Source organism: Osmerus eperlanus, chromosome 27 (assembly GCF_963692335.1).
Source record: "Osmerus eperlanus chromosome 27, fOsmEpe2.1, whole genome shotgun sequence".
NCBI lineage: Eukaryota > Metazoa > Chordata > Actinopteri > Osmeriformes > Osmeridae > Osmerus > Osmerus eperlanus.
This window is the reverse complement of record NC_085044.1, coordinates 9136599-9144098: the sequence shown is the minus strand read 5'-3', so window position 1 is coordinate 9144098 and position 7500 is coordinate 9136599. Positions and strand designations below refer to the sequence as shown.

The 7500-nt window shown below is 46.6% G+C and overlaps 1 non-coding gene across 1 annotated transcript; it reads left to right on the top strand.

Annotated features, from left to right (window-relative positions):
- Positions 1–6686: 6686 nt before the first annotated feature.
- trnap-agg (transfer RNA proline (anticodon AGG)) lies at positions 6687–6758 on the top strand. The gene has a single exon. It is a non-coding gene; the product is annotated as a tRNA-Pro (tRNA).
- The last annotated feature ends 742 nt before the right edge of the window (positions 6759–7500 follow it).

Sequence of the window (7500 nt, the reverse complement as noted above, 5' to 3'; positions counted from 1 at the left end):
TGTTGTTGTAGGAGGTTACTTGGCGAAGAGGGCTCCTGTTCTAATCCCAGATCAATCCTTTACCCAACGTAGATCGGGGTGATTTGCTGCGGAAGTTTGACAGCTCTTTTTGTCTAAGCATTTTTTACGACAAAAAATCGATCAAAGCAGCAACCAGAACATGGCTCGTTGGTCTTGTGGTATGATTCTCGCTTAGGGTGCAGGGCGCCTTTGTCTAAGCATGTTTTGTGACAACAAATCGATCAATCGAAGCAGCAGCTGGAACATGGCTCGTTGGTCTAGGGGTATGATTCTAGCTTAGGGTTCAAGAGGTCCCGTGTTCAAATCCAGGATGAGCCCAAAACAGTAAGTTGTTGAAGGAGGTTATTTAGTGAAGAGGGCTCCTGTTCTATTCCCAAATCTGTCTTTTACCCAACGTCGATCTGGGTGATTTGCTGCAGAAGTTTCTCCAGCTCTTTTTGAATATGCGTGTTTTGCGACAAAAAATCGATCAATGCAGCAACCAGAACATGGCTCGTTGGTCTTGTGGTATGATTCTCGCTTAGGGTGCAGGGCGCCTTTGTCTAAGCATGTTTTGTGACAACAAATCGATCAATCGAAGCAGCAGCTGGAACATGGCTCGTTGGTCTAGGGGTATGATTCTAGCTTAGGGTGCAAGAGGTCCCGTGTTCAAATCCAGGATGAGCCCATTACAGTAAGTTGTTGAAGGAGGTTATTTAGTGAAGAGGGCTCCTGTTCTATTCCCAAATCAGTCCTTTACCCAACGTATATCGGGGTGATTTGCTGCAGAAGTTTCTCCAGCTCTTTTTGTCTACTCATTCTTTGTGACAACAAATCAATCAAAGCCGCAACCAGAACATGGCTCGTTGGTCTAGGGGTATGATTCTTGCATAGGGTGCCAGAAGTCCTGGGTTCAAATCCCGGATGAGCCCATTACAGTATGCTGTTGAAGGAGGTAACATGGCAAAGAGGGCTCCTGTTCTATTCCCAAATCAGTCCTTTACCCAACGTATATCGGGGTGATTTGCTGCAGAAGTTTCTCCAGCTCTTTTTGTCTACTCATTCTTTGTGACAACAAATCAATCAAAGCAGCAACCAGAACATGGCTCGTTGGTCTAGGGGTATGATTCTCGCATAGGGTGCCAGAAGTCCTGGGTTCAAATCCCGGACGAGCCCATAATTCTACAGCCCATTGCTGTAGAAGGAGGTAACCTGGCAAAGAGGGCTCCTGTTCTTTTCCCAAATCAGTCCTTTTCCAAACGTAGATAGGGGTGATTTTCTGCAGAAGTTTCTCGAACTCTTTTTGTCTACGCATGTTTTGCGACAACAAATCGATCAAAGCAGCAACCAGAACATGGCTCGTTGGTCTAGGGGTATGATTCTCGCTTTGGGTGCGAGAAGTCCTGGGTTCAAATCCCGGATGAGCCCTTTACAGTATGTTGTTGTAGGAGGTTACTTGGCGAAGAGGGCTCCTGTTCTAATCCCAGATCAATCCTTTACCCAACGTAGATCGGGGTGATTTGCTGCGGAAGTTTGACAGCTCTTTTTGTCTAAGCATTTTTTACGACAAAAAATCGATCAAAGCAGCAACCAGAACATGGCTCGTTGGTCTTGTGGTGTGATTCTCGCTTAGGGTGCAGGGAGCCTTTGTCTAAGCATGTTTTGTGACAACAAATCGATCAATCGAAGCAGCAGCTGGAGCATGGCGCGTTGGTCTAGGGGTATGATTCTAGCTTAGGGTGCGAGAGGTCTAGGATTCAAATCCCGGACGAGCCCATTACAGTATGCTGTTGAAAGAGGTAACCTGGCAAAGAGGGCTGCTGTTCTATTCCCAAATCTGTCATTTACCCAAGGTCGATCGGGGTGATTTGCTGCGGAAGTTTCTCCAGCTCTTTATGTCTAAGCATGTTTTGTGACAACAAATCGATCAAAGCAGCAACCAGAACATGGCTCGTTGGTCTAGGGGTATGATTCTCGCTTAGGGTGCAGGGAGCCTTTGTCTAAGCATGTTTTGTGACAACAAATAGATCAATCGAAGCATCAACTACAACATGGCTCGTTGGTCTAGGGGTATGATTCTCGCATAGGGTGCCAGAAGTCCTGGGTTCAAATCCCGGACGAGCCCATTATTCTACAGCCCATTGCTGTAGAAGGAGGTAACCTGGCAAAGAGGGCTCCTGTTCTTTTCCCAAATCAGTCCTTTTCCAAACGTAGATAGGGGTGATTTTCTGCAGAAGTTTCTCGAACTCTTTTTGTCTACGCATGTTTTGCGACAACAAATCGATCAAAGCAGCAACCAGAACATGGCTCGTTGGTCTAGGGGTATGATTCTCGCATAGGGTGCCAGAAGTCCTGGGTTCAAATCCCGGACGAGCCCATTATTCTACAGCCCATTGCTGTAGAAGGAGGTAACCTGGCAAAGAGGGCTCCTGTTCTTTTCCCAAATCAGTCCTTTTCCAAACGTAGATAGGGGTGATTTTCTGCAGAAGTTTCTCGAACTCTTTTTGTCTACGCATGTTTTGCGACAACAAATCGATCAAAGCAGCAACCAGAACATGGCTCGTTGGTCTAGGGGTATGATTCTCGCTTTGGGTGCGAGAAGTCCTGGGTTCAAATCCCGGATGAGCCCTTTACAGTATGTTGTTGTAGGAGGTTGCTTGGCGAAGAGGGCTCCTGTTCTAATCCCAGATCAATCCTTTACCCAACGTAGATCGGGGTGATTTGCTGCGGAAGTTTGACAGCTCTTTTTGTCTAAGCATTTTTTACGACAAAAAATCGATCAAAGCAGCAACCAGAACATGGCTCGTTGGTCTTGTGGTGTGATTCTCGCTTAGGGTGCAGGGAGCCTTTGTCTAAGCATGTTTTGTGACAACAAATCGATCAATCGAAGCAGCAGCTGGAGCATGGCTCGTTGGTCTAGGGGTATGATTCTAGCTTAGGGTGCGAGAGGTCTAGGATTCAAATCCCGGACGAGCCCATTACAGTATGCTGTTGAAACAGGTAACCTGGCAAAGAGGGCTGCTGTTCTATTCCCAAATCTGTCATTTACCCAAGGTCGATCGGGGTGATTTGCTGCGGAAGTTTCTCCAGCTCTTTATGTCTAAGCATGTTTTGTGACAACAAATCGATCAAAGCAGCAACCAGAACATAGCTCGTTGGTCTAGGGGTATGATTCTCGCTTAGGGTGCAGGGAGCCTTTGTCTAAGCATGTTTTGTGACAACAAATAGATCAATCGAAGCATCAACTACAACATGGCTCGTTGGTCTAGGGGTATGATTCTCGCATAGGGTCCCAGAAGTCCTGGGTTCAAATCTGGATGAGCCCGTTACAGTATGCTGTTGAAGGAGGTAACATGGCAAAGAGGGCTCCTGTTCTATTCCCAAATCAGTCCTTTACCCAACGTATATCGGGGTGATTTGCTGCAGAAGTTTCTCCAGCTCTTTTTGTCTACTCATTCTTTGTGACAACAAATCAATCAAAGCAGCAACCAGAACATGGCTCGTTGGTCTAGGGGTATGATTCTCGCTTTGGGTGCGAGAAGTCCTGGGTTCAAATCCCGGATGAGCCCTTTACAGTAAGTTGTTGAAGGAGGTTATTTAGTGAAGAGGGCTCCTGTTCTATTCCCAAATCTGACTTTTACCCAACGTCGATCTGGGTGATTTGCTGCAGAAGTTTCTCCAGCTCTTTTTGAATATGCGTGTTTTGCGACAAAAAATCGATCAATGCAGCAACCAGAACATGGCTCGTTGGTCTTGTGGTATGATTCTCGCTTAGGGTGCAGGGCGCCTTTGTCTAAGCATGTTTTGTGACAACAAATCGATCAATCGAAGCAGCAGCTGGAACATGGCTTGTTGGTCTAGGGGTATGATTCTAGCTTAGGGTGCAAGAGGTCCCGTGTTCAAATCCAGGATGAGCCCATTACAGTAAGTTGTTGAAGGAGGTTATTTAGTGAAGAGGGCTCCTGTTCTATTCCCAAATCTGTCTTTTACCCAACGTCGATCTGGGTGATTTGCTGCAGAAGTTTCTCCAGCTCTTTTTGAATATGCGTGTTTTGCGACAAAAAATCGATCAATGCAGCAACCAGAACATGGCTCGTTGGTCTTGTGGTATGATTCTCGCTTAGGGTGCAGGGAGCCTTTGTCTAAGCATGTTTTGTGACAACAAATCGATCAATCGAAGCAGCAGCTGGAGCATGGCGCGTTGGTCTAGGGGTATGATTCTAGCTTAGGGTGCGAGAGGTCTAGGATTCAAATCCCGGACGAGCCCATTACAGTATGCTGTTGAAAGAGGTAACCTGGCAAAGAGGGCTGCTGTTCTATTCCCAAATCTGTCATTTACCCAAGGTCGATCGGGGTGATTTGCTGCGGAAGTTTCTCCAGCTCTTTATGTCTAAGCATGTTTTGTGACAACAAATCGATCAAAGCAGCAACCAGAACATGGCTCGTTGGTCTAGGGGTATGATTCTCGCTTAGGGTGCAGGGAGCCTTTGTCTAAGCATGTTTTGTGACAACAAATAGATCAATCGAAGCATCAACTACAACATGGCTCGTTGGTCTAGGGGTATGATTCTCGCATAGGGTGCCAGAAGTCCTGGGTTCAAATCCCGGACGAGCCCATTATTCTACAGCCCATTGCTGTAGAAGGAGGTAACCTGGCAAAGAGGGCTCCTGTTCTTTTCCCAAATCAGTCCTTTTCCAAACGTAGATAGGGGTGATTTTCTGCAGAAGTTTCTCGAACTCTTTTTGTCTACGCATGTTTTGCGACAACAAATCGATCAAAGCAGCAACCAGAACATGGCTCGTTGGTCTAGGGGTATGATTCTCGCATAGGGTGCCAGAAGTCCTGGGTTCAAATCCCGGACGAGCCCATTATTCTACAGCCCATTGCTGTAGAAGGAGGTAACCTGGCAAAGAGGGCTCCTGTTCTTTTCCCAAATCAGTCCTTTTCCAAACGTAGATAGGGGTGATTTTCTGCAGAAGTTTCTCGAACTCTTTTTGTCTACGCATGTTTTGCGACAACAAATCGATCAAAGCAGCAACCAGAACATGGCTCGTTGGTCTAGGGGTATGATTCTCGCTTTGGGTGCGAGAAGTCCTGGGTTCAAATCCCGGATGAGCCCTTTACAGTATGTTGTTGTAGGAGGTTGCTTGGCGAAGAGGGCTCCTGTTCTAATCCCAGATCAATCCTTTACCCAACGTAGATCGGGGTGATTTGCTGCGGAAGTTTGACAGCTCTTTTTGTCTAAGCATTTTTTACGACAAAAAATCGATCAAAGCAGCAACCAGAACATGGCTCGTTGGTCTTGTGGTGTGATTCTCGCTTAGGGTGCAGGGAGCCTTTGTCTAAGCATGTTTTGTGACAACAAATCGATCAATCGAAGCAGCAGCTGGAGCATGGCTCGTTGGTCTAGGGGTATGATTCTAGCTTAGGGTGCGAGAGGTCTAGGATTCAAATCCCGGACGAGCCCATTACAGTATGCTGTTGAAACAGGTAACCTGGCAAAGAGGGCTGCTGTTCTATTCCCAAATCTGTCATTTACCCAAGGTCGATCGGGGTGATTTGCTGCGGAAGTTTCTCCAGCTCTTTATGTCTAAGCATGTTTTGTGACAACAAATCGATCAAAGCAGCAACCAGAACATAGCTCGTTGGTCTAGGGGTATGATTCTCGCTTAGGGTGCAGGGAGCCTTTGTCTAAGCATGTTTTGTGACAACAAATAGATCAATCGAAGCATCAACTACAACATGGCTCGTTGGTCTAGGGGTATGATTCTCGCATAGGGTCCCAGAAGTCCTGGGTTCAAATCTGGATGAGCCCGTTACAGTATGCTGTTGAAGGAGGTAACATGGCAAAGAGGGCTCCTGTTCTATTCCCAAATCAGTCCTTTACCCAACGTATATCGGGGTGATTTGCTGCAGAAGTTTCTCCAGCTCTTTTTGTCTACTCATTCTTTGTGACAACAAATCAATCAAAGCAGCAACCAGAACATGGCTCGTTGGTCTAGGGGTATGATTCTCGCTTTGGGTGCGAGAAGTCCTGGGTTCAAATCCCGGATGAGCCCTTTACAGTAAGTTGTTGAAGGAGGTTATTTAGTGAAGAGGGCTCCTGTTCTATTCCCAAATCTGACTTTTACCCAACGTCGATCTGGGTGATTTGCTGCAGAAGTTTCTCCAGCTCTTTTTGAATATGCGTGTTTTGCGACAAAAAATCGATCAATGCAGCAACCAGAACATGGCTCGTTGGTCTTGTGGTATGATTCTCGCTTAGGGTGCAGGGCGCCTTTGTCTAAGCATGTTTTGTGACAACAAATCGATCAATCGAAGCAGCAGCTGGAACATGGCTTGTTGGTCTAGGGGTATGATTCTAGCTTAGGGTGCAAGAGGTCCCGTGTTCAAATCCAGGATGAGCCCATTACAGTAAGTTGTTGAAGGAGGTTATTTAGTGAAGAGGGCTCCTGTTCTATTCCCAAATCTGTCTTTTACCCAACGTCGATCTGGGTGATTTGCTGCAGAAGTTTCTCCAGCTCTTTTTGAATATGCGTGTTTTGCGACAAAAAATCGATCAATGCAGCAACCAGAACATGGCTCGTTGGTCTTGTGGTATGATTCTCGCTTAGGGTGCAGGGAGCCTTTGTCTAAGCATGTTTTGTGACAACAAATCGATCAATCGAATCAGCAACTGGTACATGGCTCGTTGGTCTAGGGGTATGATTCTCGCTTAGGGTGCGAGAGGTCCCGGGTTCAAATCCCGGACGAGCCCATTACTTCTACAGCCCATTGCTGTAGAAGGAGGTAACCTGGCAAAGAGGGCTCCTGTTCGATTCCCAAATCAGTCCTTTTCCAAACGTAGATCGGGGTAATTTTCTGCAGAAGTTTCTCGAACTCTTTTTGTCTACGCATGTTTTGTGACAACAAATCGATCAATCGAAGCAACAGCTGGAGCATGGCTCGTTGGTCTAGGGGTATGATTCTAGCTTAGGGTGCGAGAGGGTCCTGGGTTCAAATCCCGGATGAGCCCATTACAGTATGCTGTTGAAGGAGGTAACCTGGCAAAGAGGGCTCCTGTTCTATTCCCAAATCAGTCCTTTACCCAACGTATATCGGGGTGATTTGCTGCAGAAGTTTCTCCAGCTCTTTTTGTCTACTCATTCTTTGTGACAACAAATCAATCAAAGCCGCAACCAGAACATGGCTCGTTGGTCTAGGGGTATGATTCTTGCATAGGGTGCCAGAAGTCCTGGGTTCAAATCCCGGATGAGCCCATTACAGTATGCTGTTGAAGGAGGTAACATGGCAAAGAGGGCTCCTGTTCTATTCCCAAATCAGTCCTTTACCCAACGTATATCGGGGTGATTTGCTGCAGAAGTTTCTCCAGCTCTTTTTGTCTACTCATTCTTTGTGACAACAAATCAATCAAAGCAGCAACCATAACATGGCTCGTTGGTCTAGGGGTATGATTCTCGCTTTGGGTGCGAGAAGTCCTGGGTTCAAATCCCGGATGA